Here is a 12,271-nt window from a genome sequence, read left to right on the forward strand (position 1 = left end):
TCCAACAGTATCCAAAGCGATATCTTTGTTTGAGAGGTGGATGACCACAGGGGACTCCTGCACTTCCTCCCTGAGCTCTTTACTTTGTCTGATGGTCACCTATTCCCTTTCTGCCTGTGCAATCCTAACCTATGGTGTGACCACTTCGCTAAACACTCTATCCATGACATTCTCAGCATCGCGGATGCTCCACAGTGAATCCACCCGCAGCTCCAAAATTTGGTTAGCCAGCAGCTGCAGCTGGACACACTTCCTGCACACGTGGGCATCAGGGACACTGGAAGCCTCCTTTATTTCTACACTGCGCAAGAGGAGCACACCAAGGGTCTGGCGCCTTCTGCTGTGGCTTTTCTCTAGATTAAGTTAGTTACTCCCTTTAAGAAAATTTAGTTAAGCTGGGGACCTTCCTTCATTTCAGTACACTTCTATTATAATACAAAGTCCCTACCTTTATTTAAGCCAATATATTATACATTAAAAGCAGCAAGAATATACTCTCTCACTTACCAATTTCACTTTCTGAAACTGTGACGTCACCTCTGAAAGCCGCTGTTGGTCCCCGCTACAAGACTGTGACTCGGTATAAAATAAGAAAATGAAAATAACAGCTCCCTCCCTTGCCAAAATCCAACTGAAGCACTCTACCCAAAGTAGCACGTCAGTGCAAAATGTTGTCTATCTTCTCTGCCTATGTGCCCAAATAAATCCTGCAGACCTTTTTTTGTAACTTCCAACAAGCTGCACAATGGTGTCTGGCTTTAGGGTAATTGAAACACACAGGCTTCCGAGTCTCAATCCTTTTCTCAGCACCATCTTTCTGGCCTGAGGAAGGCTCTCTGTGTTTCCAGCCATCCCTTCTCTCCCATGGCTGCTAGGCTTCCTATCACTCTCCCACTTCCTATTCTTTTCATGCTGCTCGGAGTGATTAAGAAAGCTTTGCCTTTGGGATGAGGGCCTGTGGACAAGCGCATAATCATCAAACAGAGTTGCTACCTGTCTGGTTCATGACACTTTCTGTTCCTCTGTGTGTGTTTTTACAGGGAGGGGAAGTGAACTTCTGAACACTTCAAGGAGCATTATTTCTCAAAGGTTTTCATACATGGCCTCGACCTTAAGCGCTCATATCCAACGATCAAACTCAAGCTGCTTAAGCCGTTCAAATTCAATGTACATTTAGTGATGTTGATTTTGGAGGGTATGTAATTTCTGACAGTCCTGCTTCCGGCACCAATTCGTACACACATAAAGTAGCCTTCTTTGCCACCTTGTTATTTGCCAAACTGTCATCAGTAAACAGGAACTAAACTTTGTGAGTTTTGCTTGATAGTTTACTTTTTAGGAGCAGAGTCCAGCTTTCTACTGATCACTTTACTTGCTAAGCTACTCTCTCAAAAGAGATGAAGATGGAAGCCGTCTGTACCTCATCAAACTTGGGGATTAAATGGGAAAACGTGAATCACTCAGGATTCTGAACTGAGCTAGGGGGACTTTCAGTGGTCATAGGGGACGTCCCCCTCTGCAGTTGACAGATTATTGTCACCCTTTCTTGTTATTCCCTTTGGCAAGCTCATTCTCTCTCCCTTCTCTCTATTTTTCCTTCTCTTTATTTCTCTCCTTTTCTCTCTCTCTTCTCCTAGCTTGGAATTCTAGCACTAGCTGCCTCTGTTCGATTTGTAATTCCACTAAAATTAGGCAGTCTGTTGCAGTCTCTGCAGGTTTTCAATCTAATTCTAGCCACTAGTTTTAAAATTTCAGGCTTCCCTGCTTTTGGTCAAAATTCTAACTCTAGATCCTTTGCTATATTCTTCAGCTTTTCAAGGAACAGAACGAAGCTATGAGGAGAGGTGGGATAAACTCGAATGGAACGACTGAGGTTGAGGGGCGGCCTGATAGAGGTCTACAAAATTATGAGGGGCATAAACAGAGTGGATAGTCAGAAGCTTTTTCCCAGGGTGGAAGAGTCGATTACGAGGGGGCATAGGTTTAAGGTGCGAGGGGCAAAGTTTAGAGGAGATGTGCGGGGATGTTTTTTTCTTTTTTACAGAGGGTAGTGGGTGCCTGGGACTCGCTGTCCGAGGTGGTGGAAGCAGGTATAATAATGACATTTAAGGGACATCATGACAAATACATGAATAGGATGGGAATAGAGGGATATGGACCCCAGAAATGTAGAAGGTTTTAGGTTAGATGGGCAGCTTGGTCGGCACAGGCTTGGAGGACTGATGGGCCTTTCTCATTTGTTCTTTTCTTTGTTCTTTCCTTTGTTCTGTCCTAGAAAGGTATTGGCTTTGAATGAAGGCATTTTTGCACTTTAATATTGTAAACAGAAAAGAAACCTGTGGTAGTTATTTTTTTTACTGACTTTCCCAACTCCAATTCTCTCATTCTCTGTCTAATTTCATGTGTTAGTCCCAAATTTCTGCTATGAGAAGGAGTGAAAATTTACTCTCCAAATTTATCTGGCTGTAACAGGGTTTAGTCAAGAATTTAGCAAGGATATGCTTTGCCAATACTGCAGGCATCCTACTATGTATGTTTTCAGATTAAAAATTATTCAGGTTTACTGAATTTACATCAAAGAACAAGATACATTTTTGACCTTACCTCCGGAATGTAAAAAAAATAGGTAAATTGTAACCCTCATTCATACATCAAACATATTCCCTGGGCCTCACACACACACTAGTACAGATGATAGACTTAAAGATATTTTGCAGTTTGTGAAGAAAAATGAAAAGAATCGAAGAAATATATAGTTAATTGTCCTTTGACTGGTCTCAATGCCATGACTCCATGTTGCGGTCGTTTTGTTCTGTTGTCTTCCTGGGTGCAGTTGTGCAAAGCGGATTTCTACATTTTATCCCCAAAAGATTTTGGTTTACAGTGGTTTTGTCTTCTCAGGATGGTTACTCTGCAATTCCGCTGGAATATACAGCCAGAATGCTTATTTACCACAGAACAGAACCTGCAATATCTGTGCACAATGCCTTTGAGAGAGAGAGAGACACCCACAGATCTTTGCAGCCTTGCAGTATACCCTTCTAATCTCTGCTCTCTGGCTTGGTAAACAGTTCTGTGGTAAATAAGCATTCTGGCTGTATATTCCAGAGGAATTCAATTACCATGTCTGTAGTCATTATGTTGTGGAACAGGTATTACATTTTTGATGTCTCATCTCAGGAACTTTTGAAGAGTAATAGTATCAAAGTCAATAGGAGAGGAGGGGGCTGGATGCTCCGAACCTCCGTGCCGAAATCGTGTACGGCGCGGGGGCAGAGAATGGCCATTTACCCAGAAATCGGGACCTGTGCCGCTGAAGCAATTCTCCGGTCTCCGGATAAAACTCGGCAAAATTGGCTGAGTTCCCAACGGCATGGTTCTAACCATATACCAGCTGTCGGGAACCTTGGTTAATGGCTGTGGACTTGGTCCGCAGCCGCCCTGCTGGGGGGTGGGGGGTGGGGGGGGGGGGGGGGGGGGGGGGGATCGATCACCGGAGGGGCCTCGTGGACTGCTAGGGGAGCGATCGAGCGGCACGGACCCGCGGGCATGTGCGATCTTGGCGGGGCCTATATTTTTGATGACGGTCCACAGTGCGAGTCCGCCATGTTGCATGCCGCAGGCTGCTGCCGTGCGCATGCACAGACTCCCGATCCCTGGCAAAGCATATCCAAGCCTTGATAGACAACTATTGGGGTACGAGAGCCAGGAGATCATGGGGAAATGGTCACCTGCAAACTATGAGAAAGTGTACACAATTTTATAGAGCAGCATATTTTGTAATTTTTTGTCCTCTGCAGTTCTCCTTGCCCATCCATGAGAGGAGGTACAGAATTTGCTGAGAATAATCTTTCAGTTCAATTTTTGTGGAGAAGCACTTAGGGCTTTCCCTCACAGCATAGCTAAATCCACACCAGCCATCAGTGCCGTCAACACGGGGCAATCAGTAGTGACATTCATTATTTAGCACGAGTAGCTCAGATCACAATTCCATTTGCCATCTAAATATATTGAGCTGTGTGTGGTGGTATGAATGTGAGCACTGCCATTGGTGTGGAGCATTGGTTTCCCATTGGCTCTGGCTGGTCATGTGCCTCTCATCCGATTGGCTGGGACTAGTCATGTGACTGTTCACCAATTGGTCGAGAGGCAAGTAGACCCCGCCTATAGTGGTACATCACTGTGTTAAGTGACAAGCAAAATAGATCAGAAGGCTGCAAATGGGGAGTGATGTTTGCAGGAAGCACACCTTGGGTAATAGCAGGTCTGGAACCCATGCCTTTCTGGCCACTATAGGTATTGAGTAATCCTTGACATTCCACTTATTATTCTGTGGCACTGTAGGAATTTAGGGTTTTGTGGTATAAAGCCCTTCTAATAAACATTTCTAAGTACCAAATTCTTAATTTCTAACACTAGGGTCTTCAGTTATGCTTGACAACTTAACAAGGTAGAAATAACTGGTATTTATGAATAAAGTTGAATTTATTAAGTAAGATTTTACATATACTTATCACAAAACAGTGAAGACAACATTGGAGGCCTTCATCCCTCAAATTTCTAGGACTCCTTGAGCATCATCAGCACAGGCGACGCCTCTCTCTTCTTTGCCTCTGAAGTGATGTAGAACCGTGTCTAGAAGAGTCTTGCCCCAGAAACCAGGGTCACACTGTGCCAACAAAGATATTAATTTTCCAACTTTTATCCCTGTGTCATCATTCCTCCTCCCTTATTTGAAATAGTCCAAATTCACCTCTCCTACTGGCTTAGTCTGAGAGTCATTTTGCGTCATCCCACCTCTGTAACTCGAGTCATATAGACCAAAGATGAATGCTGATCCCTTATTTCCCAGGGCCCAGTGTTTACATTCTATTGCGAACCAATGCTACATTCTTTAGATATAGATTTCCAATGTATAAACAATATCACATTCTCTTGTTACTAGTACACCGATCGTAAACATTCACGTGGACATACTCATTCCTACAAAGTTGATTTAAAAAGCTTCTAATTGTATAGTGGACAATTAAGACAGCACCCAGCTGCTCGAACTCAAAACTCTCGGGCAACAAAATCATAAAACAAATAAGAGTAGTTTCTCGCAAACACCACCCTTTCTGTAAAGTATCCCAACCCCTTGACTGCCCATTCACTCAGTATCAGAAGTTCAAACTGAACTGCTTAATTCAAACTGTGGTTAAAGAATAAGATCCATAGATATTACAAACTAATAACAAACCCTAAAAATTAATAGAGGTATCAAAATCTTGCAGTACAGTGCAATAATATTCAATGAGTTATGCCATAACACATATAGCCAAATTATCTATAATTAAGGAGCTTTCACCTTTAAAAACTGCAATCCAATGGCACTCCTGCTATCTTGCAGGCACCCTCCTGACCCTACTCACATTTGCATCTCTGGAATCTGTTCTGGAATAGAATCCCTACAGTACAGGAGGCCATTCGGCCCATTGAGACTGCACCAGCCCTTAGAAAGAGCTCCCTACTTAAGCCTGTGCCTTCACACTATCCCCATAACCCTACCTAACCCTCTGGACACTAAGGGGCAATTTAGCATGGCCAATCGACCTAACCTGTGCATCTCTGGACTGTGGGAGGAAACCGAAGCACCCAGAGGAAACCCATGCAGGCACAGGGAAAAAGTGAAAACTCCACACCGACAATTACCCGAGGCCGGAAATTAATCCAGATCTCTGGCCCTGTGAGGCAGCAGTGCTAACCACTGTGCCGCCCCTACAGAAGAATATTCTCTGACCTTTACTTGAGAATTTTGTCGGGTTGCGGATGGAAACATAGTAAAGCAGACCTCAGGTAATTGCCACAATGAAAAAGGGAGGTAGCCAGCACGGTTCCAGAACAATTAAAAAAAATTCTATATCTAAATTTTCTTGATAGGGACTGTGTATGACCGTGCTCTGAAAGTGCTTGCAGAGGGCTCTCTTTAGAACATAGAATTTACAGTGCAGAAGGAGGCCATTTGGCCCATCGAGGCTGCACCGGCTCCTGGACAGAGCACCCTACCCAAGGTTAACACCTCCACCCTATCCCCATAACCCAGTATCCTCACCCAACACGAAGGGCAATTTTGGACACTAAGGGCAATTTATCATGGCCAATCCACCTAACCTGCACATCTTTGGACCGTGGGAGGAAACTGGAGCACCTGGAGGAAACCCACGCACACACGGGGAGGATGTGCAGACTCCTTTACTTGGGTTGAAGCTACAACTGACAGCATCTGAACATGAGGATTAACAATTAGCTTCTGCATTCAATGTTGAAACTGTAGACATTGGTGGGAAACATGGTTGATCTGAAACAAAGGTCATTGGTTACATTGCTGCAAGATAATTTTCCTTTTCAGAAATATGTCCAGAATCTATTCTGCTCCCTGTCTAATGGCATGGGCAGATTTGAGAATGCACTTGACTGGGAATTGCTGATGCAAATCCGTGACCCACCATTATGTACCTACTGCACTTTGGTGCATTAACATTCTGCCCCATCAAGAATCTCAGCACCCAAAAACAAGAAAACCCCAATACAAAGATTGATAAGCCATTTCTGGAAAATTTTCAAAATATTTCCATTTCAAAGAAGCCACATTTCTCCTGACGATTTGTAATTCTTCTGCACTGACAGCATAAATTTAGTTGAAAGTGACAGTTTCCTTAAAGTACTGCCACTGTTCTGCCAAAAGTTATGGCAGGAAGTTTGAAGAACCAAATGGAATTTCAGGAGTAATGTAAATGTTTGCAGTCTTTCTGGTTCTTTGCCAGCTTTAGTCACTGGGACTCTTATCATTCCTATCTTTGTTTGTGGTACAATATGACGGAGAAACACTGAACTGTTAACATAAACCAATTTCTGCTCTCAAAATCTTTCACAGTTTAAAGTTAAGCCCACTTGAATTATTGTGTGTTTAAAATAGTAAACTATTTAAACTTTTATTTCCTCAATTATGCTTTAAAAAATTATTCTTGATTCACGAGATCTGGGCATCGCTGGTAACAGCAACATTTATCGTCTTCAGTGATTACTCTTGAGGAGGTAGTGGAGAGCTACTTTCTTGAACTGCTGCAATCAATTTGACGAAGATACTCGCACAATGCTGGTAGGGACCCAGTGATAATAAAGAAATAATATATTTCCAAGTCAGGACAGTGTGAGAATTGGAGGGGAACTTGGAGGCCCGAGTGTTCTCATGCGTCAACTGCCCTTTTTCTAGAGGTAGAGGTCACCAGTTCGAAAGGTCCTGTTGAAGAAGCATCGGAGAATTACTGCAGTGCATTGTGTGGATTGCACACACTGCCACCACGTTTCGCTGGAGATGGTGGATGGGGTATTGATTGAGGATATGCTTTGTCCTGGATGCAGACAAGCTTCTTGAGTGTTGTTGGAGCTGACTTATGCCTTGTATGTAGTGGAAAAGCTATGAGGAGTCCAGAGGTAAGTCACAGAATACCCAGCTTCTGATCTGCTGTTGTAGGCATGGTTAATATGTGGCTGATTGAGTTAAGTTTCTGACCAATGGTGCCTGGATGGTGATGGTGCAGCATTCAATGGTGGCTATGCCATTAAATGTCAAGGGGATATAGTTGGCTTCTCTCTTGGTTGAGATGATCATTGCCTGTCATTAGTGTGATACAATGTTATTTGACACTTATCAGCCCAAGCCTGAATGTTATCAGGTCTTGCTGCCTGTGAGCAGATCTGCTTCAGTATCGAAGGAGTCAAAAAAACCATTGAAGATAGTTGGCCCTTGAACACCTGAAGGAGTGTCCTGGGTTGCGATGATTGGCCACCTGCAACCATAACAATTTTGTTAATAATAACCTTCATTAGTGTCACAAGTAGGCTTACATTAACACTGCAATGAAGTTACTGTGAAAATCCCCTAGTCACCACACTCCAGCGCACGCCTGTTCGGGTACACTGAGGGAGATTCAGAATATCCAATTTACCAAACAAGCACACATTTTGAAATTTGTGGGAGGAAATCAGAGCACCCGGAGGAAACCCACGCAGTCACAGGGAGAAGATGCAGACTCTGCCCAGTGAGCCCTGGCCAGGAATCAAACCTGAAACCCTGGCGCTGTGAAGCAACAGTGCTAACCATTGTGCTACCGTGTTTGTGCTGGGTATGACTCTAAGCAGTGGAGAATTTTCCACTTGATTTCCATTGACTTCAATTTTGCTCAGGCTCCTTGATGCCATACTTGATCAAATTCTCCCTTGATGTTAAGGGCAATCACTCTCACCTCCCCTCAATTATTCAGCTAATTTGGACCAAGGCTGTAATGAAATCTGGAGCGGAGTCCTGCTGGAGGAATCAAAGCGTAGCATTAATGGGCAGGTTATTACTGACTAAGTGCCACTTGACAGCATTGCCAACGGCACATTCCATTACTTTGCTTATGATTGAGAGTGGACAGATGGGGCTGTCATTGGCCAGATTGGATTTGGCCTGCTTTCTGTGGCCAGTGGACAACCGGGAAATTTTCCACACTGTTGGGTAGATATTGGTATTGCAGCTGAGCTAAATTAGCTCTGGAGCATAGGTTTTTCGCACTCTAGCTGGGATATTGTTGGGTCCAAAGCCATTCAGCATCCCATACCCTCAGTTGTGTATTGATATCACCTGTAGTGAATCAAATTTGCTGAAAACTGGCATTCTTGATGTTGGGGATTGCAAGAGGAGGTTGCAGTGAATCATCTATTCTGCATTTCTGGCTGAAGATGGTTGCAAAGGTTTCAAACATGTCTTTTGCATTCATGAACTGGGCCTCATTTCATTTCATTTTCTTCCATCATTGAGGGCGGGGATTTTCATGGAGCCATATCCACCCATTAATTGTTTAATTGTTTGCCAGCATTCATGACTGGATGTAGCAGCACTACATATCTTTGATCTGATGCCTTGGTTGTGGGATCACTTAGCTCTGTCTATAGCATTTTACTTTTGCTGTTGACATGCATGTAGTATGGTGCTGTAGCTTCACCAGGTTGGTATCTCATGCTGCTCCTGGCATGCTTTTCTGTACTCATCATTGAACTGGGTCGGTTGCCTGGCTTGATGGTAATGGGAGAATGAGGGCTATGCCAGGTCATGAGGTTACAGACTGTGATGGAATTCAGTTTTGCTGCCGCTAAAGGCCTATAGCACCTTACGAATGCCCAGTTTTGAGCTGCTACATTTTGAATTTATTCTTTTTAGCATGTTGTAGTTCGACACAGCATGATGGGTATCGTTAGTGTGAAAATGGGTCTTTCTCTCCCCAAGGACTGTGTGGTGGCCGCTCCTACCAATGTTGTCATGGACAGATGCATTTGTAGCAAATAGATTGGAGAGGACAAAGTAAAGTTGGTTTAATCTCATGTTAGTTCTCTTACCATCTGCCACAGGCCAATCAACGTAAGTACAGCATCAGTAACGAGGAAATTAAAATAACTAAAGAGTGACAAATCGCCAGGACCTGACAATTTCCATCCAAGGGTGTTAAAGGAAGTAGAGGAGCACATTGTAGATGGCCGAACTATAATCTTTCAGATTTAGAAGCAGTCCCTTTGGATTGGAAAACTGCACGTCACTCCACATTTTGAGGAGAAAATGGGTGGCTTCCGGAACAAAGACAGATTAGTCTAACATCTGCAGTGAGGAAATTGCTGGAGGCTATATTCAGGGATGGGTAACTGAACACATCGAAACATTTTGGTCGATCAGGGGGAGCCAGCATGGATTTGTGAAGGGAAAATTATGCCTGAGTAAGTTGTGACTAAGATAGTCGACAGGGGAATGCCTATGGATGTTATATATGGACTTCCAGAAGGCATTTGACAAAGTCCCACAGAGGAGATTGTTAACTGAGGTGGAAGCCCACAGAGTTGAGAGCAAATTATTGACATGGTTAGGAAATTGGTTGAGTGGCAGGTGACAGAGTGGTGTTAATGGGTAAGTATTCTAATTGGCAGGATGTGACTAGTGGTATACCACAGGGATCTGTGTTTGGGTCTCAATTATTCACATTATTCATTAAAGACTTGGATGATGGCACAGAAAGTCATATGTCAAAATGTTCTGATGATACACAGTTAGGTGGCATTGTAGACAGTCTAGATGATAGCACAAAATTGCAAGGACATACTGACAGGCTAGGTGAACAGGCAACATTGTGGCAGATGGAATTCAATGCAAGAAGTGTGAAGTTATCCATTTTGGACCAAAAAAAAGATGGAGCAGAGTACTTTCTAAATCAGTTTTCTTCAAACTTTTTTTCCCGGACCCACTTTTACCAACTGGCCAACCTTTGGGATCTGTGCCGACCGACATTCTGACACACCATTTTCGCTTACCTTTAGTGTGCCGGTGAGCCAGCTCGGCCCTCACGATCTCACTTGCTGCATCATGCAATGTTACATTTCTGCTAAGGACTTCAGCTGATGAATTAAGTTCTCACTGCATCCTTTGAAAAAAATCAAGAGGTTTGTCCTCAAACTCGCCATGCTTAGTCTTCAAATGCCTTTGAAGTTTTGCGGGTTTTAAACTTTCATTTGCCAGGACTTCCCTACAAATAACAGCCATGGACTTTGTATCCTGATTTGCATTGGCACAATTGACAAAGCCACAACTCAAGAAATAATCTTTACACTACTTTGTTCCCAATTTCAGTTTTTGTTTGTTTAAAATGATCAATCTTCAGTTCTTCAGAGTCCGCTGATAGGGACGGGGATATTCCCCCGACCCCTGGAGCTGAACGGGGCGCACAAAGCCCTCACAAGGAAGCCCAAGGCGAATGAACTGCCGAGGGCCATGGTAGTGAGATTTCATCGCTTCTCGGACAAGGAACTTGTCTTGTGGTGGGCAAGAAAAGAACGGAGCAGCAGGTGGGAGAACAGCGTGATACGCATCTACCAGGACCAGGGTGCGGAGCTGGCCAAGAGGCGTGCTAGATTCAACCGGGTGAAGGTAACCCTCTTCAGCAAAGGGGTGAAATTTGGGATGCTACTCCGAGCGAGGCTATGGGTCACATACAAGGAACGGCACCACTATTTTGAGATGCCAGAGGAGGCGTGGTCATTCGTCAAACAAGAAAAGCTGGACTCGAATTAAAGGACAGTTAAGCTTTGGTGGAATGCGGCGGTGGGGCTGGGTAACACGGTACCATTTCTAATATAAGATTTATACAATGTTGGGTGCGTGTAAGTGTGGTACTGGCGGCTGGAGGGTGCAGTGTTTTCGGCAAAGTTGAGATACAGAGGGGGTAGGGGGCCCTGTACTTAGTCGGGTCAGCATGGGTCAGCTGACTCTCGGTAGCGTAGTGGGGGGTGAGCAAGTGCTCAGCTGGTGTTTGGCGGGGGTGTTGGGCTGTTGGGGGTGGGAGGGGAGGTGTGTTGCTGCTTTGCTGACAGAGGAGGTATCAATTTTGGGGTACCAATTGAGGGTCGGGGGCTCCCTGGGGGCTCGAGGAGGCAAAGGGCGCAGGCTCGAGGTTGGCCAACAAAGGGTGATGGCTAGTTGGCATGGGGTGGGTGGGGGGTTTAGACCCCCGTCTAGGCTGATCACATGGAATATGAGGGGTTTGAATGGGTCGGTCAAAAGAGCGCGCGTGTTCGCGCAGGAGAGACTGAAAGAGCTGCCGCTCCGGATGGTAGTGAAACGTTTTCGTTACCTGGGTATACAGGTGGCCAGGAAATGGGATGCCCTGCACAGGCTCAACCTGACCCGGTTGGTGGAGCAAATGGAAGGGGACTTTAAAAGGTGGGATATGCTCTCGCTGTCACTGGCAGCGAGGGTGCAGACCGTGAAAATGACTGTCCTCCCCAGATTTTTGTTTGTCTTTCAGTGCCTCCCCATCTTCATCCCTAAGGCCTTTTTTAAGCGGGTGAGTAGGATCATTTTGGGCTTTGTGTGGGCGAATAAGACCCCGCGAGTCAGGAGATTGCTGTTGGAGCGCAGTCGGAGGTGGGGGGGGGGGAGGGGTTGGGTTGGCGCTGCCGAATGTTCGCAACTACTACTGGGCGGCCAATATAGCTATGATTAGGAAGTGGTCGATGGGGGAGGGGGGGGGAGCAGCTGGAGGCGGAGTCATGTAAAGGTACTAGTCACGGAGCTTTGATAACGACTCCTTTGCCGTTCTCGCCGACCCGTTACTCCACAAGTCCAGTGATGGTGGCGACACTGCGGATCTGGGGACAGTGGAGGAGGTACAAGAAGGTGGAGGGAGCATCGGTCTGGACCCCGATATGC

This window comes from Scyliorhinus canicula, chromosome 10 (assembly GCF_902713615.1).
Source record: "Scyliorhinus canicula chromosome 10, sScyCan1.1, whole genome shotgun sequence".
NCBI classification, from domain to species: Eukaryota; Metazoa; Chordata; class Chondrichthyes; order Carcharhiniformes; family Scyliorhinidae; genus Scyliorhinus; species Scyliorhinus canicula.